This window comes from Neofelis nebulosa, chromosome 6, assembly GCF_028018385.1.
Source record: "Neofelis nebulosa isolate mNeoNeb1 chromosome 6, mNeoNeb1.pri, whole genome shotgun sequence".
In the NCBI taxonomy this organism is placed as follows: domain Eukaryota; kingdom Metazoa; phylum Chordata; class Mammalia; order Carnivora; family Felidae; genus Neofelis; species Neofelis nebulosa.
In genome coordinates this window covers 111,219,767-111,244,047 of record NC_080787.1, presented here as the reverse complement: position 1 = coordinate 111,244,047, position 24,281 = coordinate 111,219,767, and the positions used below count along the sequence as shown (strand labels likewise).

Sequence of the window (24,281 nt, the reverse complement as noted above, 5' to 3'; positions counted from 1 at the left end):
GACAGGTAAGATAAAAATTACAGTGTTAAAGAAATTGAGAGGGTGAGTGAGATACTCAGCCTCGCAGTGAGAAGCCTTGTAGGCCAGTGTGTCCCTGTGTAAAGTGCTTTGGAGCTCTTCCTAGAGCAAAACTCAATTAATTATCTGCTCCGAGGAAAGCAGGAATTTTTCGTTTAGCTGCCTTTTATTGACAGATTAAGAAAGGATTTTTGTATCATGCTTGTATAGAGTATGAATGCTATTTTCTTGAAAGGTTTTGGACAACTTTATGAATATCTTAAGTTTCCACTAAGTTGTTGGAATGGACTTCGTCTTTAATGTTGACAGTATTAAAAGCTGACGTCAAGGCAAAACAGTCAGATATTTCAATTTCATGTCAGTCAGATTTGTGTGAGCCTCAGCATTCTGGCTAGAGTGGATCTTACCTAGTGTAGTATTTCATGTATTTCTATGCTCCTTCAAACAGATTTAAGCAGAGCAATAAATGTTTAATGAGAAAAGCTGCTTTACTTTGTTCCCGTCTCTCGGGTACTTTCCTAGCCATAACAAAGCAGCCTGCGCAATCTTAACATTCTCTCCGTCTTTAGATTTTATTCTACCGTAGATATTTTTAAAGTATATAAATGGCTTCTATATTCCCCTATATCTGTCCTGTTGAAGTGTTAAATTCTTTTCTTCGTTATAGATTCTGTCGCCTTCTCAGCCAGGGTAAAGAGACTTTCTGGCACATCATGCCTCTTCTTCCTTTTTTCCAGTCCCACATAACTTCATGTGTTCAATTTAGTTTAAGATGTTCTAAGCATTAAGCCAGAGAATCCATATTTTTAAAAAGACATACTGAAAATTAATGTTATTTTAGTTAGCAAGTATCTGCTTTTAGAATATTTGTCTTTGAGTGTCCAGTGCCTGGTATTCTCATTGTTTTTGACATGACATACTTACATTGAACTTGGTTTTAACTCTGTTCATCATTTATGTGGAGGTGAGACAATTTGGAGGAAGAACGGCATGCTAGCATATATCTGGGCTCAAATAGGATAATTGAGCATATAAAGAGAAACAAGTAACATTTCTTTTAAATTTGCATCATATTGGGGCGCCTGGGTGGCTCAGTCGGTTGAGCGCAGACTTCGGCTCAGGTCACGATCTCGCGGTCCATGAGTTCGAGCCCCGCATCGGGCCCCTGTGCTGACAGCTCAGAGCCCGGAGCCTGTTTCAGATTCTGTGTCTCCCTCTCTCTGACCCTCCCCCATTCATGCTCTGTCTCTCTCTCTCTCTCTCAAAAATAAATAAACGTTAAAAAAAAAATTGCATATTTAATTGGGATATTTTTTTCACCTGTAACAGTGACTTAAGTTTATGTACATATATATTTCATATGCGTATGTGCTTATTCTAGACGTATATTTATGTACTTTATATAATACCCACAGATATTTTTCCTATAGATAAAATCATTTGCCTCAGATCTTGTAAAGGTATTTTTTTATTCCATACTTAGATAACTTTAGTAAACTAAAGACTACAAAGAACACCTCCATTGAAAATAATTCTTTTAGTGTATTTGTTTTATGCTTATCCCCATGCAAAACATTGTTTTCATTACATCTAGATTGTCTACATTTTAATTTTATAAAAATCACTTAAGGTATTTTCTTTCCTACATACATTTCTGTTTCTTTAGAATATACTTTTAGTACATAAGGATTCATCTTCTCAGCATAGTTTTTGCATAACCAGTCTCTAAATGTTGGATAGTTGGGTTTTTTCTAGTATTCCTGTATTTTGGATAATGTAGCTAATAAATATTTATTCTCTAAAGTGGGATTTCTTGGTGAGAAGTGATAAATACTAGACTTTTGTAACACCATCTCCTCTTTTTTCCTCTCAGTTACCTCATCACTGACAATTTCATTTGACCAATGCACTCAGGGGAGTTGTCCATCAGGAATGTGGTCAAGAAAAATTATTTTACCCCAAACACTCAGGGAATAGGCTATCAGGAATGTGGTCAAGAAAAATTACTTTACTTCAAATCTGTGCTTAAGCTATTTGTCTCCATATCAAAACAAAAAAAAAATAATAATAATTGAGCATTCATTAATAGAAAGAACATCAATATGGCCAAATTATGAATTAGTTAGTTTCAGATTGTTGATAATGTTCTATACTGTATTTTTTATGTAAACTAAGGTATTTACTTATCTTGTCTAGGAAAATTCATCTTCCTAAATCATCTCATGGAGGGGCTCTAAGTCACAATAATTTAACATTCCCATTTCATTGCTGAGGCTCAGCAGTATTTTGAGAACATCTTATAAATCACGATCAGAAGTATATAGCTCCACATTGATATAAACACAAGATTCTTAAACTTATATTGCAAAAACAGAAGAGGAAGTACCAATTGTTTGTGTTACATGCTTCAGGAAAATTACAATTAGAAACACTAAATAGTAATCAAGAATGCCAATGGAATTCTAAACCCTACCAAAATTACAACGGGAATATGACATACCTGTTGATAAATAGTTTGATTATAGGGACATATTCAAAACTTTTAAAACACCCAGCTCATTTAAAATATTTTGTAGTGCCATTAAAAACAGTCAAGCCATGGGGCGCCTGGGTGGCTCAGTCGGTTAAGTGGCTGACTTTAGCTCAGCTTGTGATCTCATGGTTCGTGGGTTCCAGGCCATGTTGGGCTCTGTGCTGACAGCTCAGAGCCTGGAGCCTACTTCAGATTCTGTGTCTCCCTCTCTCTCTGCCCCTCACCCACTTGCTCTCTCTCTCTGTCTCTGTCTCTCTCTTTCTCAAAAATAAATAAATATTGAAAAACTTAAAAAAAAAAAAACAGTCAAGCCACAAGATTTTCAGTCTATATATGAAATGCAAATAATCACAAGAATTACAAACAGGCTAAAGATAAGATGAATAGTAAATAGGAATGAGTAGTATTAAATATAAATAACATAGATAGTATTGCTCCATTATAAGCTCAAGGGAAACTAAAATCCTCATTGGAGATAGTAAATAGCAGTATCTAGAATATCATTACCCAAAATGTGTTCTACAGAGCACTAGTTTCTTTTTTAGACATGTCAGGATAAGTTTGTATCTGTATACATACTAAAAATAAGTTCAGAAAAAGCTACATCTTATATTCTGTCTTAGAAATTCACAATGTACAGAAAAAGAAACTAATTGAATTTTATTTATCCCTGTGTTTTCCATACTTAACTATAACCTCTCTCCTTTTTTCCTAGTGTAACATTTGCTGAGTTACAAATAATGTTTCCCAGAACAAATTTTAGGAAACCTCACTGTAGAGTAAGAGTAACCTAAGCAAAAAATGATATTGAAAGTTGGAAAATGCAAAAAAAAGATATTACAAGAGAAGATGATACATGTGGGAAGTAGCATGCATAAATATATCACATATTATTTGTTTTACAGGAGCAACCAATGGCTTTCTTGAGCAGAAAGAGAATTTAACAGGATATAGTAATGCCACAGACTCATAGTGAGGGCTGAAAACAAGTTGGAAGTAAGTCTCAAGTTGCCACAGAGAATCTCTGTGGCTGGATAATCACTCTGGGACATCTTAGAATTAATAAACATGCCCTATTTTTTCTACCTTTGTTAAGACACAAAGGCCCAGGAGAATGACATTAGTTGGCATGTGGCCCCTTAGGGATCTTGGGGAATGAAAGAGAGGATATGACAGAAAAAAATCTTCCATAGGGTTTGAATTCAGTATCCCTTGAAGACTGAGTAAAGATCATTCCTGAAGAGGAAACTGAGGCCCTATTCAAAGAGTGGAAAGAGTAGATATTTTGAAGCACCCCCCCCCCCGCAAAAAAAAAAAAAAAAAAAAAAAAGACACAACGTCACTATGATGAGTAAAGGTGTCACAGGAAATAGACAAACCACATAGAAACTGATAAATTTAATGATATTCTTGAAAAAACTTTTCCTGATTTGCAAAACTACTTTATTCTGTAAATTAAGAGAGAACATTTAGAACTACCAAGATCAGAGGAAACATTTGACTAGTATGTTTTATGTATGTGAACTAGAAAAACAAAAAAACAACTCCTGGGTGCTAAAACCACTGAAGAACTAGCTGTCAATGAATAAAGGTCACAAAGACATCTGATCTAACACAGGGGAAACACACATAATGGATCCTTATATTAAATCAGTTTACTCCGCCAAGATACCCTTCATTTTACAGGTGGCAAAAATAATGTTACCCAAATTCACCAAAAGAAATCAACTGCTCCATACACCACTACAGAAGATTGCTGAAGGACTTCCTGAAAAGAGAAGTAGCTAATGCCACTAAGTTTAGGAATGTCAAGGGGAAAAACATATAGGAAACTGATAGGATTATGGAGTGGAGAAGAGAGAAATAAGATTGAGAATATGAGTTTAGTGGTAGAAAGATTCACTCTTTTCTCATAATAGGATTCAGACATTTGGGGTACTAGGGTTCTAGCCATTAATTTTGTAGAGTTTGATTAGTGACTAATAATTATAAAAACGTTTAGAAATCCCTTGGAAACTCAGGATGCATTGATGGGGTTCCCTTTCAAACTCAATATCTGCCACCATCTACGAGAATAAAGTCGTCTTCCAGACCATCCACCCGTCTCCTGCCTTATTCTGCAAAGAAATTAAAGTGACTTACAGTAAATGTGCATAATACACACAGAGCTGTTGAAAACAGAGAATGAAGTCAGAATATTTTTTTAATTAATGTTTTTATTTCCATTCCAGTTAGTTAACATACAATGTTATATTAGTTTCAGGTGTACAATGTAGTAATTCAACACTTCCATACATCACCCAGTGCTCATCATGATAAGTGCTGTTCTTAATTCCTATCATCTATTTCACCCATCCCCCACCTCTGCTAACTATCACATTGTTCTCTATAATTAAGAGTTCTTTTTTGTATCTCTCTCTCTTACCACTTTTTTATAAACACTAAAAATTGGATAATGTAAAATAACCCACATGTCACCTTATACATACTAAATTTTCCATAAAATGTAGAACTATCTGGTATAAACAGGAAAAAAAATCCAGCAGAAATACATTAATACCCATCTCCCCAAGTCCTGCCTAAATTGTAAAAATTGGGTTTAGATTTATATCCTCCTCTCTGGATAGTAATTTAATTATGGTCTCTAATAAAGTTGATTTGAATCCAGAAAGCAGAAATATCAATAGAGGGCATAATTGCAAAAACACACACACAAAAAGGATTGAAAAAAAGTCATAAAACTATAAGATCAAAATATATTAAGCCTATGCAATTAATAAATAACAGATGTGAGCAGTACAGTTTAAAAGGAGGCTTGAAATAATGGCATAATGAAATAGAAAAATTAAGTAATTGAATTCTTGAAGAATATTTATTATATGTTACAGACCATAAAATTTTTTTAGTAAGATATATGTGTAATGCCACAGTCAAACTGTAACACTGGGGGGCACCTGGGTGACTCAGTCGGTTAAGTGTCCAACTTCAGCTCAGGTCATGCTCTCATGATTTGAGAGTTCAAGTCCCACGTGGGTCTCCCTGCTGACAGCACAGAGCCTGCTTTGGATCCTCTGCCTTCCTCTCTATCCTTCCCCTGCTGGTTCTCTTTCTCTCTCAAAATCAATAAAACTTTAAAAAAATATATAAGATTGAGCATAAATGATACACATATTTAAAATGGTGAAACCGCTTGAAAATGTTTAAATCTCTTAAATAACTGGATCAGGGAATGAATCTATAATATTAAAATAGACTACTCAACAAACAACTAAAGTATAAGCATCCCTTTAAATTCGGTGGAAAGTAACCAAGGTTGTTCTTAGAAAAACACCTCATTTTAAATGTCTATAGTATGAAAAAAATACTACATGGTTAACTAAGTCTATATTAATTAGCAGAAAAGAAAGGGAAATAGCAAAAGTAAGAATACTAAATACATTGTAAGATGAGAAAAGGGTTGGATTTCCAAAACTCCTTTTCATCAATATTCTGAGAAAAAGTTTTGGGGGAAGAACTTGGTAACAGAAAGACCCATGTTGGAGGAGGAGGAGTTAGGGAGGCTAACAGGAAAGTGTTGGATTGTTAGATGAGTTAGGGTGCCAGCAGCAGAGCTCTCGTGGTTGTGTGTTTGGGCAGAGCTGCACCCTGAAGTGGTGTGGGATTGGACGGCGATGCAGATAAAGCGGGGAGTCACAACATGAGAGAAGTCGTGTTATCTCTTCAGTGATGCTGGTCGCATTCCTGCCAGGCACTGCACACTGTTCCTTGCCTTGAGACATACCTGAGAATAAAAGCACCTCAAATCCCTGCCCTGTGGATTTTATCTTCTGGCGAGGAAATGTAGCTCTTCTAAACCAAAACAGTGACACTTGAACAGACCTGTAAGAAGAAAGGTTTGTGTTTTTGGTTTGTTAGTTTTGTTTTTGCAATGATAGGATAACAAGGCAGAAAACGGACTTAAGGATATCCACATGACCCGACGTAGTTCCAGCTTCTTAGCCTTTCCCTCAGGCTTGCACTTTCACACCATATAAGGATGTAACCATGCCACACAGCCCTTCCGGCAAACCTCCACTGGTCCATGTGACTTTGTAAGATGAGGCTTTTTGATTCCGCCTGTAGAGCCTTTAATAATCTGGCCTCAGCTTATCTTTTCTAGTTCTGTTCATTGTGCCCCTCACACACCTTCCTCTATAACTACAATGTGCTTTTTTTTCCTTCCTAAAATACTCCAAGCACATCTGTGCACTTTTTATATCCACACTTGCTATCCCCAGAATGGCTCTCCCACCTCCCCCAACCTAGATATGGCCCTTCAGTGAGGCCCTCCCTGACCCGACTGCTGGTACCACTTCTACTCCTACAAGGAGGAGTCCAAGACTCCCTTCCTGCATCCTCTGCACATGCTGTTACCACTTGTTGTTCCTGGTCCTCTTACTCCTCCATCGTCCCTTTCCCCAGTAGAATCTGTGTAACTCAAAAATAAGGATTAAGTTTCTGCTGTTTTTATATCCCTTTGCTGAACAGTGTGTGTCTAGCACTAGAAAATATTTAGTAAATGTTTCTGACTAAACCTTTATCAGGCCTTCTGTGACTTTTATTTTTTTTAAAACCCCAACAGAAAATTCTTCTAATTTTAAAGCAAAATCTGTGCATTGATAATGTAAATAAGCAAATGGCCTGCAAGATTGAGACGGTGTGTTGAGACAGAAAGAATATATAACAAGGTGGCTGAAAATATGCACAATCTCTGATCCCCTGTGTAAGCCCCCACAGCTGTACCCCACTCCCCACCTCAACCTCTCCCACTGATCCTGGCAGAACAGCTTGCTTTTTTTTTTTCAAGTCTGTTCTGTAATTGCTGGTTCTGTGAAGGAGAAAGTTTTGAAAACCAGTGAGCTAGAGACTACATCGAAATTTAATTAATTACTAAGTATCGTTGGTCATTTATGGTGGACCTTTAAAACAGAATAGACATTAGAACATTTTGTGAAATTGTAAACATAAAGAAGAAATTATAAAAAGGAAAGGAATTGTGCAATGTATATTTGCTTTAGTTTGAGGAAACGATCCAGCTAAAACTTTCTTAGCCATTTAATGGTACACTTATGCTACTTTTCTGAAAAAGAACAATTTTAATCATGTTTACTAAAGGCTATTGATTGTTTCCTTATGTTGTTTTGTACTGATGTATTTAACTTTATGCTTCTTAGTTTAGGTTGATATTTGCATATACTTTAGGCATTAAATTTACTGTTTAGCATTTATTATTGAATTTTTTACAAAAGAAGGGAATATGATATAGTGAACAGCAGTTTTCACTGTTGTCAGCAGTTAAAAAGGTTCAATGTGACATTAGAGTATAGTAATTTCACTTATTTGTTAATTAGATTTCCATGGTTAATGAGTTATAATCATCTCTCATTGAATATTTTATTATGATTGGAACTTTAATATGTACTTTAAAAGAGCTAGGAGTGGGGCGCCTGGATGGCTCAGTTAAGCGTCCGACTTCGGCTCAGGTCATGATCTCACAGTCTGTGAGTTAGAGCCCCGCGTCAGGCTCTATGCTGTCAGTTCAGAGCCTGGAGCCTGCTTGGGATTCGTATCTCCCTCTCTCTCTGCCCCTCCCCCATTCACGCTCTGTCTCTCTCTGTCTTGCAAAAAATGAATAAACGTTAAAAAAAAATTATAAAACAGCCAGGAGTATATGAAATTGATTATAAATAATATACATTTTAGTTAAATGAAGTGACTACATTTTTTTGTCCTAGAGTGAATTGCTGAAATCATATCTACTCCTTAACTCAGGTTTGCTATATGTGTTTATCTCTGTATAAAAATCTATCCTATGTTTGTAGTGGTTTGCAAAAGCACAGAAATTTTATCAGTAAGAACTTTCTCTCTACAATTCCTGAAAGTAGTTCTACAGTTTGCTAATAATTCCAGCTCTAAAACTTATTCATACTAATGTATAAGTGGCAGAAGCTGGTCTGATTTCTCTGATTGTAAACCAAACAAGAAAGGTTGGCACCCAAAGAAAAGGGAAAGTCAGAAAATTAACTTGTTTCTTTTTTTTGTTTTAAGTAAACTCTACCCCCAAGGAGGGGCTCAAACTCACGACCTCAAGATCGAGGTGCACTCCCTACCATCTGAGCCAGTCAGGCACCCCTAACTTATTTCTTAATGAAATATCTGTATCCCTTTTAGTTTAGGTCAGTACTTTGCACACAGTGAGAAAACTACAAATTCACATCAGTGAGTGTAGACCCAGGCTCTGATGTAGTGACAGCCTCAAAATCTCTGATTTAAGACAGTATGCTCTGTATGTTCCACATGTTCTTCCCATGCTATATGCTGTGCCCATGACTCTGTGTCTCATCATCCACCCACCCAGGGCCCAGACTGATGGAGCAGCTGCCATCTAATCATTTCCATTTGCCAAGATGGGAGTCAGGAAGTTGTGTCTCATCATCCACCCTCCAGAGCCCAGACTGATGGAGCAACTGCCATCTAATCATTTCCATTTGCCAAGATAGGAGTCAGGAAGTTGGAGGGTGAAGTTGGCAAAAGAGAATCTAGAAAACGCACACTGGCTTGTAATGCATCTATTGGAAAGACACCTGTTATTTCAGCCCACATCTCATTGGCCAGAGCAAGTCACATGGCCACTGTAACTTAAAAGGTTGGGGGAGGGGATGCATAGTATCACTGTATCCCCAGGAGGAAAATTTAGTGAACAGTGTTAATGACTGCCACAGTGGCTACTGACTTGAGTTAAAATGTATAGCCTTCCTGACCACCAGGAGTAGCAGAAGACAGGGATTTGTGAGAAGAGAGGAACTTTTCCAAGGATCCCCAAACCATAATCCATCTGTACTGCTAGGAAGAAACTTCCTCCCTGTGGCATCAAGGTAGTAAGTGGAGGGTTGTGCCTTGGGATAGGAATTCTCATCTTCAGGAACTTTTCAAGTAAAAGGCTACCTGTTAGCATTAGTCTACAAAGATCTGCTTCTCCAAGAAGTATCTTCTATTGTAGACCTCTCGCCTAACTTTCCAGATTTTAAAAATAAAGTTGACAAACAGACATAAAGTACTCTATCAAAAAGGAATGTCTGTCACCACTATTGTCGTTGTCTGATGTGAGAGTGAATCATTGCTTTTTGACAGCACCCTATTGTGTTGACCAGACGTTGAGGACCTGGTGCTCTTCCTTCAATCGCTTTCTCTTTGACTTAAGTGTTTCCAGGCCAGTCGTTTCTGGTTTTACAGAAGTCTAATAAAAGAGATGAGGTAATATATTGATATTTATGTTGAATCATTTCATAATTCACAATGTCTGTTAAAACCAGTATTCCAAGTCATTTTTACTGTATGAATCACATCAACTTGGATTTCTAGTACCAGGGTGTGTGTGTGTGTGTGTGTGTGTGTGTGCGCGCGCGCGCACGTATGTGTGTGTTTAAACAAAAGTTGTATTTTTCCAGGATATCCTTTGTATTCTTTCTCTTTGAAATTGTGGTGTCCTTTAGAAGGGTACCAAGAGGTAGCTGTAGCAAGGAATTTAAAATTTAATAGGGCTAGCAGAAAATTCCTCAGAATTGTAGTAATTTGCCATCTGGTAAGTTCACTTATTTACTGAATCAGCAGATGCATATGGAATACCTGCTTTGAGGCACTGCACTTGGTGCTGCAGAAACAACAAACAAGGGAAAGACAGTCTCTGTTGACAGATATTAATCATTTAGATTTCACAACAACCCTATAAAATAAGAATAGGTATTGTTTTTATCCTCATTTTATGAAGGAAGAAACAGAGCATAGGTTGTTAAGTAACTTGCTCAAAAGCATGCAAAGTGGCAGAGCTGGGCTTCAAACTCAGACATTCTGGCTGCAAGATACCAAGTAACAGCAAGACATTAGGGATCTCAAACATACAAGATAGATGTAGTAGGCTATAGCCTGAACAGATGAGTCATCAACAGCTAAATGACCATAGAAGGAATAGAAGGGGAAGGGGTTGCCCATAGCATATAATAGGTTGAGAAAAGGAGGCCTTAACATTTAAGCATTAGTGAGAAGAAGGACTAGAGAAGGAGACTGAGATGTGGTGGGCCCAGAAGTAGGAGGAAAACCAGTAGAATGTGATTAGCCAAGATAAAATAGTATTTTGAAAAAATAAGTATTCAGCTGTGTTAAAGGCTGCTGCTAGGGCAAATTGTTACAAGGACTGAAAAGTATCTTTGTTACATAGCAATACAGAGGTCATAGGTGACTTTACTGAGAGTATTTTGATAGAGTAATAGCGTAGAATCGAAATTATCTTTCATTTAAGAGGAGACAGTCTTTAAGAAGGTGGAGGAAGATAGGATTCAGAGGACAGATGACCTTAGGAAGGGGTCCTTCCTCCATTGCAGACTGAGAGTAGAGGAGAAAACATATCAGTGACTCTGTAGATTTGATGGGCCATCTGATGCCCCCTGTTAACTATACGAAGAAGTAGAAGACAAGGACATCTGCCTAGACTTGAAGACAGAACATATGTTGAGTGTATATAATATAGAATTGTCATTCTAGAGACAGTTGACTAGAAACATGGTAGAGTGTCTAGGTTGCTGACCATGAATTCACGATGGCATCAGTCTTCCTAGGTTCCCAGGTATATATTGCTCAGTAGCTCATATACAAGGAGGAGAAGGTAGGTGGTTGGTTTTAGTTGGGTTTTACCAGGCAGAAGTGACAGAGAAAAAGGAATGCATGGGTTCTGTGCTATTGGCAAAAATATTATTGAAATTACAGACTACACTGTCCAAAACGAGTATAAGACAGTATGAAAAAAAGCAGGTGAGTGATAGTTAGAAAATGCACTGGTTGAATTGCCCAAAGTTTAGTTAAAGTAGAACAGGAGTAGCAGTAATTTACAGGTGACTGAAAGGTCTGAAAGTAAAGGCTATATAGTGGGATGGGTGAATAAGGGATTTTAAAAATGAAGGGGTTTTGAGTGATGTCATGATCTAGGATAATATCATAAGACTAAGTGGTTAAGGTGGGATTTGCCAGAGTCTATCTGCATGCCTGACTATGCAATACATTTTGACTGAAAAAGTATAATGTAAAAATCGGTCTTTAAAAAAAACTGCCAAGCACCAGTGAATTTATTTTTAAATTTGATAAAGTGTAAACACTGTTTATATGATATTCATAAATGTGTGTGAAAAATATGCACTGAACAAAGGTCACTGTTTAAACAACGAGGGAAGTATTCACACAGTCTGAAATTTAAATATAAGATTGTTGGACAAATATTCATGACTCTAGAGCCTTAAGAAGTTAGTACAGATGATTAGAGTTGACAGTAGATATGTAAACAACACATATTAGCTAATTACTTGGGTTTAATGCATCTGTATACCTATGCAGAGCTGTTTCTTTTAAGCTACAACTAGATGAAATTTTACCTGCGATAAATACAGTAAATTTGATTGTGTGATGTGAATTTGTTTTGGGTTTTCTTTAAAAATTACATCTTACCTAGTATATGAAACTATTTTATTTACAAAAATTTGCTTTGGCAAAAATTTTATGGTTTGGGATTTAGGTATTATCCTAGTCCATTTGGGCTGCTGCAACAGAATACCATAGACACATAGCTTACAAACAACAAACATTTATTTCTCCAAGTTCTGGAGACTCAGAAGTCCAAGGTCAAGGTCCTGGAAGATTTACTGTCTGGTGAGAACCAATTTTCAGGTTCACGGGTAGCTATCTTTTCCATGTGTCCTCACATGGCAAAAGGGATGAAGGAGCTTTTGGGGGTCTCTTAGAAGGTCACTAATTCCATTCATGGGGACTCTATCCTCAAGACCTAATCACCTTCCAAGTCCCTACTTCTAAACACCATCACATTGGGTATTAGGACTTCACAAATGAATTTGGGGAGGACACAAACTTTCAGTTTGTAGCAGGTGCCTTTTCAATAACTCCTCTGAAGATTTCATTTATAAAGCTTTCTTGTGTTACCTTTTTATGATATAGGTTTATAGATTATGTATTTTTTTAAGTTTTTTCCTTAAGACATTTTTGAAAATAGTTCATTGGCAAGTCTTAGGGTTAGCCATTGTAGTAACTGAATCCATTTCTACTACATTACAAATTGTTTCTAAGAGAGATCTGCTATATCTGAATATGCTACCATTAATTGTATGCTCGGAAGCAAACAGTTCATCTTATAGCTTAACTGAAAATTCTTTTACAATGATGATAAAATAAATGTAAGTCTTGAGGGTAATGTTTGTTTTTAACTTAATAATTGATCTTTATTTTAATTTGAGTTTTCCAATTCCTCTAAAGTAGTACAAATAGCGATTGATTCCAGGGTCCTGCAAAATGAGGAAGTCAAAGAGTTTTAATGGTATAGGCATAGAATACAAGAATTTTTTTCATAGCACATTATTCTAAACACTTTTGTTCTATTTTATTCTTGCCATTAGGTAGAAGTTTAGAGTTAGACCAGATAAGCAGAATAGATTGTCACATTTAAGTTCCATGTGGTTGATGCATTTACTTGTTTAATCTTGTTTTAATAGATTATTTTAAGTTCTTGATATAATAATAGACACTGTTTTTCTAATTTATAAATCACTGTTAACTTTTGTGTTTCAATTCATACGGCTAACATAGTATATAATTATTAAATAGGGGCTTCTTACTTTAGTCTTCTCTCACAGACTTCCTCTGGTCAGGTAGAAAGTACACTTACTACTGAATTTAGACTTAACCACTAATTTTGGAAAACGACTATAGCATTTATGTTGAGCTTCCGCTGTCCAATCTTTATGACTATCTAATGCTTTATGACTGGGGTTAGAATAATACTAACTCATTTAACTCTGAAGATTTAGTTGTAGAGGACCTTAAAGCTCTATCATCTTGTCAGGCATGCAACTGTCAACACGTTTAACCACTTATGATTCACACCTTTATTCAGCAAATATTATGGGCCATCTGTGATTACTTTGAGCATCTATTATGTGCCAGTCTATGTTCTTATCTCTGGAAGATTCAGCAAGGAGCAAATTTGACAAACTCCCAGTTTCAGGAAATGTACATGCAATGAAATAGTATGATAAATAAGTTCACAGGATAATTTCAGACAGCAATAAGTGCTGTGAAGAAAATACAAGACAATCGTGTGATAAAATGTGATAGAGGAGTAGGAAGATGAGGTCTACTTTAGGTCGAATTGGAGCCAGGACCAAAATGACACCACTGAGGATTTGGAGAAAAGAACATTCTAGAGGAACTTGGGAGTTGAGTTTATGACAGATTTTTCTCTTAACTTTAGAACGAAGATGAAGAAGAGGAGGATGGTGGTGGTGATGATAATGGTGGTATTAAGATGATTTTTTGAGGGTTTCTTGGGTGTCATAGTCAACACTGGAGAAATTGCGTAATCTCCATGTTGCAGATACACTGAAGCCTGTGCACCTGATTCCTGATTCGCACAGGAGGTGTTAGGGCTGCCCACACAGTATTCCCAAAGCCAGAGCTACGAGGGTTAGTACCACAATCTTTTTTCTTATTTGCTTGCTCATCTTTCCAACTTCTCAACTTCATATAATGAGCTAGCAGCAATCTTCCATAACCTGTGAAATCTTACACTTCCTGAACAGCAAAAAATAATTGAGGTATGAAAACTAAATTGTGTGATACATGCATAACACTTGTGACATTATAACAGATTTGTACTCAAGTTGTATTTGAAATTATTTATTCACTGCATTCATGTCATTTTCCAAAACAGAGACAAAGTTCTTGAATTTCTTTTCAGATAATTTTTCAGTTGCATTCTTATTTTCCTTCTCCATTTTTTTATTCTTCATTCCCTCACCTTCTTCATCAGTAGAATAAAATGCTTCTCATTGTCCAGTGAATACATGTAGCAAAAACCTTGCAATGTGTCTAAAACGTCTATGTGATTTTAGTATCAATCTTTCTTTTTTATCTGTATCAGATACAGTTCAAAATGTTAATAAAATCTCTGTACATTTAAGTGTGACACTGTAATGATTAAGGTATATATTCAACTTTTTTATAAGTAAGGCACATATTGAAGATGGCAGCAATTGAGAGCACGGAATGATGTAAGCGTACATAATTTAGAAAAGAATAGTATTTTCAATTTTGAATCATATTTTCTGGTAAAGAAATATGAAGGAAAAAAGTAGTACCTTATTTCAAATGACACTAAAATATTTCGGCTTTATTAACAGACATAAATTGTGAAGGTTTACCAATACAATTGGAATGCTTTTATATAATTAGAGAATTCCAAAAAGGATTTAGAAATAGCTCATAAATCTACCATATGTCAACAGCACTTTAATACATTCCTCCTGACTATGAATAAAAATTTGAAATCCTATTGCCTATTTGCTTTTTCTATTATATTCACTCAACAAAGAGAGGTTGGAAAACTCAGATTTATCATCATACGTCGTAAAAGTCACTGCAAAAAAATGATTAAAAATATACTTATTAAAGATTTGCAGTGAGGCAGCATTGAATAGAATGTTTTCCTTTAATTATGCTAACTGTTGTCAAAAGACAAGACTCAAAACTGGGACGCCTAATGTTTAACTGAGATTACATCCAGTGACCTGGAATTCTGCCAGGAGTTTTTTCCTAGGGGTCCATACATTGTGGAACTCCAAGGTACCACCCCAAGTAATCGAGTTTGGTTGGTCTGTAGATAAATGAGCAGTTCTCACGCTTCCAAGTAGTGCCAGTCTCATCTCACCAGTGCCTGTTGTTGCACTTTCCATGAGTTTTATTCAGTGCTTTTCCTCCGTGTTCAGACAGATGCAGAATAATAATTGACACATACTCAAAGTAAAATACCAACACTTCAACTCCTCTGCCCCCTCCCCTTTTTGCCATCAAACTAGCAAAGACTAAAAACTATGTTAATACCCAGTTGGGTGAGAGTAGGGCAAAAGTTCACTCAGGCATTGCTGAAGGGAATGTAATTTGATACGATTGCTCTGAAAAGCTATTAAGTATATGCGTATAAGAAGATCCTTAATAAAGATATTTACTTAGCTTCTGTTATTCTACGTTGGGGAATCTATCCAAAGAAAATAATCCAAAATGTAATCATATTATGCCTAAAGCAGCTAATGGATATATTTTATGTACTCATTATTAGGAGGAGACATCTCAAATATCCAACAATAAGAGAATGATGAAACAGATCATGAAATTCCCATACAGTGGTTTACTGTGCGACCATTAAAATTTATGGTCTTGTTCATTTATTTAATGGCATGGATAATTATTGATATGATAAAACAAGATACAAAATTTCCTGTATAATGATTTCAGCTATGGAAAATAGAATAATTACATAAGAAACTTCTTAAATATAAATAATATTTGACTCTACCTTTTTGGGGTTTTTTTTTTGGTACTTATCAAAGTTTCAGTGGTGAGCTAGTTAGTAATAATCTTATGATCAGAAAAATATTAAAGGAAAATTACAATATACTTGGGGAAAAATGATTACCAAGCTTTTGTCCCTAGACTTACTCAGGATTCAGTTCTAGCCTCTCTTCAGATTAAAAATTTTTTTGACTTTTCTTACAAGAATCCAGCCTGTAGAGTCTTGAAAGTCACCTTTTTCCCTGACATCTGTTTCATAAAGAGAATGACTTTACTCAGTGATAATTGAATTTCCCTCTTTATAGTCAATTTATAGATTTCCATTTCAGATGGTGGTTTATTTAAAACACCATCTTTTCGATGTTAATATTATCCTCAGTTCACATGGAAATAGAGGTGACACAAAGCTTAAGTAAACAGATTGGTCATAAACTCTTGCATCGTCTCAGATCAACTCCTTAGTCTTTGTATTACCAAAAGCAGTTTAAAAAGACAAGGGCTAATTATAGTAATGAGATTTTTTTTTGTTACGCACATATACAAAACAACTTAATGTAGGATACAAAATTATTGAGTATTTCATATCTAAAAACATGTGAATGGGAAATCTCTCTGCATTTTCCATCGTCAACCACTTGAAAGGCAAAAGAGTAGAATTATTTTTGTTAAATGTATAGATTCATTAATAAAGTTTATGTTCATTGCTAACATAGAAAGAAATCTGGGAACACTGAGGCACTGGGTACAATCTGTGTCTTTGTTTTTCTCTACAAGATCTAATTGAAAGAAGGTATTAGGGAGGACATAGCAGAGAGCCTTTCTCCGGTTGTTACAGCAGTAAATATCCCTTAAGAAACTTCAAAAGCAATGCATGCTTGTTTGAGGAAGAAGAAAGCAAAAGGCTGTTCAGTAATGAGCCAGGGAAAAAAGAAAACCTTGTCTGAGAGAAAAAGGACGTGACTATAAAGAGGGAAGCATATAATCTACCAGACACTCTGAGGCTTCTCAAATCAAAATCTAGATTCACTTTATGATGCAAACCCAAGGTAACTAGAAACTGTATTTTTAAAACTTGTACTATTTTGCTTTATCTTTTTTTTAATCCAAAACAATTATGACTATATGACTGTGATACAAATTGATAGAGCTTAGTTATGGGTGTTCAGGTACTGGAAATTTCTATATTTATGAAATATAATTTTTAAAAATGTTTGAGGGCATATCTACAGATGCAATAAAAAGCCAACAATGTCTTTTTTCACTTCATTTTCTCCTCGCCTGAAAACTCTGCCTTGCCTTCCAGCTATGAGATATTTACTTGTCTGAGATCCTGTAATGGAAATAGATTTTTGTGTAGTGATCCTGAGCCTCTCATGACTTAAAATTGTATTTCTGAGGGAAATTGCCAGATTTTGAGCCTATAGATAAACAATTTGTAAATGGGCTACTTGACATATTCATTGTATTGGAGTTGTCCACCTAATAAACTTAAGAAGTAGCTCTTAGGGAGTGGAAAGAAGATTGTTTTTAGAATCTGGGATCCTGTTTCGATGTTGACTTTACCTTGAGCAAGCCCTTTCATCACTTTCAGATTTTTTCATTGATTTAAAATAAACGTGGAATAAATGTCTTCAAAGTATCGTCTAAATCCAGTGTTCTAGAACAACGATACACTGATTTTCAAGTTTACAGAATGTTGTAAACTGGGGGAGGGGTGTGGTGGGAGAAATTTTCTTCCTATAACTCAGATCTCCCTAACTCATTTTCGGGTGTAAACACAATGACTGCTTCTGGTGTAATGTGGATTTATGCTTCTTGTGTACAATGCTTAGGCAGTGCAGATATGTAAATCCCTGGCATTGAAAAAGAAGTAGGAAAGTTGGTCATCTTTACGCCCTGGAAAAATCTTGTGTTCCATGGAAGAGAAATGTTAAGAAGCAGAGAGAAGAACTGCAAAGAAAACTAACTGCTATGGACACAGAGAGGATTAGGACCATGCGCTGATTCTTTTCTTATGGAATAAGTTACAGTCTTAACTCCTTCCTTATCCAAAACTTGAATGCAAATTTTCCATTATAAATAAATCTCCCATTTTAATGATAAACTCAGGGGAAATTCTGGCAGCTGCAGAGGATGCCGGCAAATTATTATCACCATGTAGGAAATTAGAGAATATTTTTTCCAGGAGCCCTTCCTGGTGAATCTAGCATAGAACAAGCTTGAATCAACCAAAATCATGCATAGTATGATTCCATTTTTATGAAATGTCCTAAATAAGCAAATCTGTAGAGACAGAAAGAAAGTAGATTAGAGGTTGGGGGGAAATGGGGAGTGACTGCTAATGGATTTGGTGTTTCTTTATTAGGTGTGATAAAAATGTTCTAAAATTTATTGTGGTGAATCAATTTAGTGTGACTATACTAAAACCACTGAAACGTACACTTACGTGGGTGAATTATATGATAAAAGTGTTAAAAGGAAAAACATTGTAGTCCTGAATTTTAATTGGAAATATTAGTATTAATTTATGAGATATTTTATCTTAAAATATTAATATTCATTAATGTGAGTATATGTGTATTTGGATAACACATACACACACACACACACACACACACACACACACACACACACATTTTTAGGTCTGAAGAAGTCTAAAAACAATGATGACTTCAGTGGTCGCGAGCATCCCCAGCACCCAGATTCAGTTTTGAATTCCTGTTTCTTACTAATCAGGGCTTCCTGCAGAAATGGCTGAAATACAAAATGTACAAGACTAGTCTGAAACATCTCATTAAACCGGATAACAAAGACTACTAATGTAATGTAATATCAGAAGAACTTAAGAGCCAACTTAAAAGAGGCTTCCCCTGACTGACAAATATGAGAATTTTGTTTTAGTAAAACTAAGAAATGTAACATTAAAATCCATTAGGTATGTTTAAATAGATGAGTTCATAATGATATTAAAAAACAAAAAGAATTGATCACCTGCAAAGCAGTGATGAAGCAATTTAGACCTTGAAAATTGATAGAGAAAAAGAAAGCATTTATCTTGCCCTCTCTATATGAACTGTATCACTGGTAACCAAGTAGTAGATAAGCCAAGTGTCTCTTAATAGAATTATTTCTGTTTATAAATGAATGTAAAATGATCAAAGTAGAAAATCACCCATTTTTACAAACCCTGAGGAATTAATGAATCTAGGCCATGATCATCAACAGCTGCTAATTTCTCAAAAGGAGAGCAAACCACGTATGTGCCTCCTGATAAAAGAACATATCACCTTGTTTCTTGCCAAAGGGATCAAGTCTCTGAATCCAGCTTCCAATCTGTCAAAAATACAGAGGAAAAAATGTGTTGAACTACACTACACATGCATGTGCATAATGTGGCTGCTGTTGTTCAAATAATTCAAATTTGCCCTGGTAAATTATAAGGAAAAGAAAGGGGAAAAGGGAGAATTGTGGTTTAAAACAGGCATAAAAGTGGTAGTATTTTGTTTTTTGTTTTTTAATGTTTATTTTATTTTTGAGAGAGAGAGCATAAGTGGGGAAGGAGCATAGAGAGAGAGAGAGGGAGACACAGGATCTGAAGCAGGCTCCAGGCTCTGAGTTGTCAGCACAGAGCCAGACATGGGGCTTGAACCAATGAACCATGAGATCATGACCTGAGCCAGAGCCAGAGGTTTAACTGACTGAACCACCCAGGCGCCCCAAAAGTTGTAGTTTGTTTTTTAAGTCTAAGGGTGAACAGTTGTTGATTAATAGAAGGGAATAAGTGCCAGGATATGGTTAGTTGGAGAGAAGGAAGGAGCTGTCTCAGCTGGGACACACAGGGGCCTCTGATGGGGCTGGCAAAAACTGGTTTCTTGACCTGGATGGTAATTACTAGGATATGTGCCTTATGATACTACACTAGGCAGTACATGTTGTATATGTGTGTGTTGGGGGAGGGGGGTGTCTGTATCTCTGTGCATCTTTAGAATTTAAGTTTTAAAATAAATTAACAGCAAAAAAATTTCCCAGAAGGGGATTCAAGCTTGGGTGGAATCAATTTTGGATCTTGGGATCTATTTTGGATCTTGGGATCTTCTCTCTAAAGGAATGTTTAATGTATTTGAGTTAACTTGATACATACAAATTATAGATTATATATCAGATATAAAGCAAGCATAATTCAAATATACAGTATATATATATATATATATATATATATATATATATATATATATATATATATATTCTACATGTCTTAAAGTGCTGGCTGAAGAGGTATTTTGGTAAATGGCATTCATCTTTTTACTTTATAAAATAGATCATCCAAATAACTTGAAACAGTTTATTTACCACCTAGGTGTGGTAGTAAATTCTCAAGTTATAAACAGCTGTATACTTAATAGCATATATGGTGATTAACATTTATTATATGGAGAACAATAAGCAATCCTTTCATTAATTCAGTCTTGTCTTACAACACATGTTGAATTTTGTTCAGAGTTAACTCTGAAACTTGGTTTCAGTAGCATGGAGTAATGGTCAATCCTAGACTTGAGCATCAGATTTGGGCATTCAAATCACAGATCTACCTTTTCATAGCTTTGTGTGAACATAATGAGGGATGTTAACCTTTCCCACCCTCTGAAGCTTCTTTAAAGGCTTAAGCGACTTAGATGTAGACACGCAGAAAAGTCATGGGAGTATACCGAATGATATATAAGCATCAGCTATTATTATTATTACTTGGCCAAAATCATTTATGCAGTCCAGTCTTTGGGAAGTTATATGGCTGAAAACCTACTTAAACATCCTCATTCCTGGCATCCCTGAACTTGGGCATTCCCACTAAATGACTGTGTTTTAACAGAGGTTGTCATCCTCGTGTGGACAGTAATAAAAGAAGGAAGGAAAGAAATGAAAGAAGGAAACTCATGGGGAGAAAAGGATTTGCCTCAAAATATTTGATTTGTGGTCCACTTTACTGAAATGCATGTGGTCTGTCATTATAATTAGTTGTGTGATTACTTTATTTAAATACATTTGTATTCCTTACTGTAAAGTCTTTATTATGAATTTTTTAAATGTAGAAATTTATTCAACCAGCACAAAACCAATATGTTGATCCCTGCCCCCCTCCCCCACAGTTTTGGATTCTAATCAGTCATTGATAAATGAAGTTTAGCCGGTAAGAGTTTGGAAAGGCCTCAGGAAACTTTTTTAAATGTTTATGTATTTAGATTTTCTAAATTTCCTGAGGGATCTAGACCTCAAGAAATATTTACATATATTCACTAGTTTCCATTTCTTTCCTGCTGATTTCCTTGTTAAGAACTTTAATGAAAAGAAGCCCAAAATATCTCTTAAGAAAGTTGTACGTAAATCTTCTTCCTACTATTAATATGAGACATGCCTAATTTTACAAATGTTTCTCAATTACATTATTCCTGGTCTATAATATTGGCATAGCTCTCACTGTTGAAAATAATTGTTGTTGTTATTGTTTTTAACTTTGTATTATCAGTCCTATGCTGAAACAGGGTTATTTTACCTGTCACCTACCACAATTAGATACAAGAGCTACTTTACATACAAATGTCCCTTCAAAACTGAATGCTATTGTGTGCTGATTTGCTACAGAGTCTGTGTGAAGGGAGAAAAAAGTAATAAATGCTGTGTTGCCAACCAGTAATTAGATTCTCAATGTGGTATAAAGTACTCACAGGAGGTTTGTTCTCAGCCTCATAAATTTGACCGTATCTTTCCATTCTAATGCTATTAAGTGACTTAGAGACATGACTAACAGTAAAATAAGCCCCTAAACCACCGTGGCAAGCACATAAGACTGAAATTATGCAGTGATGACTGCCATTCATTTAGGAATTGGCTGTCCCATTTGCTCTTATATATCAGGCGAACAGCAAATGGAGAGTTGGCTATTAAACGGTGAATTCAGGGTCATGTGGCTTAATACCTCTTGTGCAATTTGCTAAACTTAAAGATTATTGAAGATTTTTGCTTGGTTCACCGCAGAAACCATGTAATACTCATGGTGTTATATAAATATTTGGATGAAAGTATTGTTTCCAATCAATTTATTTCTCATTCTTATCGAATTATCTGAGTCCACTCACATTCAGTGCTTCTCAAACTAGTGTATATCCAAAGCCCAGCAAAGGCTTATTAAACACCGATTTATGGGCCCCCCTCAGAGTTTCTGATTCTGTAGATGTGGATGGGAGTCTGATAATTCGCACTTCTTACAAGTCCCCATGTGACGCTGATGCCACTAGCCTGAAATCCGTCCACACTTTGAGAACCACTGACTTAATGCTGTGAACTCTCCTCTTGCAACCAATAGGATTCCTTTAAAAAAAAAAAATGAACTAAAAAAATAGACATCTAGACTTGGCTGTCACCATTGTTTAGGAAACCCTGTCCTAATTTACTACATCAGAAAAATTGAGGGAAACATTTCCTCTATTGGGAACCATGATGATTCCTTTCCTAAAACCTAATAAACATTGTATCAAATGGAGCATACATTATTTGGGGTTTCATTTATATGAAGGGAAGCTCTAGTAAATAAAGTAAATAGAAGAGCCATCTCATTATCCCAGAAGAATATGTGGCACAAATTTTTGTCATTGTTCTAATATTTAATGGAGATTTTTTAAGTGTTTTGAAATCTTATTTCTTTCAACGTCCAAGATCCATGCTGGAATTTGCCAGAATTTTTGTGTTTGTTTTTCTATCACAACCCCTAAAAAAAAAGATAGTTGCTATTTCCCATGGTTCTCAGTCAGTTATCTTCAACAATACTGCCCTGTAGTGACTAAAATTAGAGCCAAAGTTACAGTACTCCACTCTTACTCTATTTTTTAAAAGGTGAGATTTTCAGCATTCATATCAAGTTTTTATCCTGTGCATTGCTCCTTGTTTTATGTTAGAAGGACTTGACTCTGTTTCTATGTCGTCTTGACCTATGGGTCTGCTGCCTGGGCTTAGACTGGCCTTAGGACTACCAGGCGTCTTCTATCACCTCTCTTTTACTCCTCTTTTATCCTTGAATGCCATGTTTTCTCCACCATGCATTATCTCAGAACTTTGAGTCATACTTCCCCCCTTCCCAGCTTCATTGAGACATAACTGACTTACAGCATTGTGTAGGTAAAATTTACAACATGATGATTTGATGCCCTTATATATTGTGATATGATTACCACAGTAGCATTAGTTAATACCTCCATCACCTCACATAATTGTGGAGAGAATTTGAGGTCTATTCTTTTAGCAGCTTTTAAGTATATAATACGCCATTGTCAACTGCAGTCACCATGTAGTATATTAGATAGCCAGAACTTCTTCATCTTATAACTGGAAGTATGTATGTCCCCTTTGACCAACATCTCCCCATTTTCCCAACCCCTTTTCCCCCTTAGCCCCTGGGCAACCACCATTCTGCTCTCTGCTTCTATGAGTTCGGCCTTTATAGATTCTACATATAATGATAGCATATAGTATTTGTCTTTCTTTGTGACTTTTACTTTTTTAAACACACAATGCTACTATCCCAGTCTTTCTATTAGAGTTAGCCCTTCTGAACAGATCTAATCAGTTTTTTAGCTACTTAGGGTGATTCCCATCGGAATAACCTTCAAGACATTGACCAGTCACTGAATAAAAGATGCATGTATAGTGTACATAGATCATGCTGGGGGAAGTCTGCTTTGTGTAAAACTGAGTTTAAGATCTTTAAAACATCTAAATGATAACTTTGTCTATAGTTTTATACAGTTGTCTTTCTATATATCTCTGATACTTTTGCTGATTTTAGATGGTCTGTCTGATGGCAAGGATTTGTCTAATACTTTGTGCAGTACTTACAAAAATATAATTTTCTTCTTCACTTTCTTTTTGGAGAAGAAATGGAAGTTATTACTTGATCCTTTCCTGTGCATCATCAAATACTACTTACTCTGTGGACATTTTTCTAGAGTTACACTTCAAAAAACAAGTGTTATTATGAGTCATTGACCACAGCTGTCTTATTTACTTATGTATTCCAAGTGCCTTTTGCAACTTGGCATGTAGTACATAGGCACTCAATAAATATTTGTTGAATAAATGAATTGACATTTTTAAAGGTCAGAATTATAGAAGAGGTCTCTTTCTGAAAGTTTGTAATTTAGAAAGTTTCAGCTATGTTGAAGTGTGTGTGTGCATGTGTGTGTGTATGTAATAGCTTTACAAAGCATTCAGATAGTGCAAGAGTAGCCACAATGTACAAGGT

At 35.8% G+C, this 24,281-nt stretch overlaps 1 protein-coding gene across 1 annotated transcript in view; it reads left to right on the top strand.

Annotated features, from left to right (window-relative positions):
- The window catches only part of MAN1A1 (mannosidase alpha class 1A member 1), a 166,279-nt gene that overhangs the window by 59,095 nt on the left and 82,903 nt on the right, over positions 1–24,281 (top strand). The window lies entirely within an intron of this gene.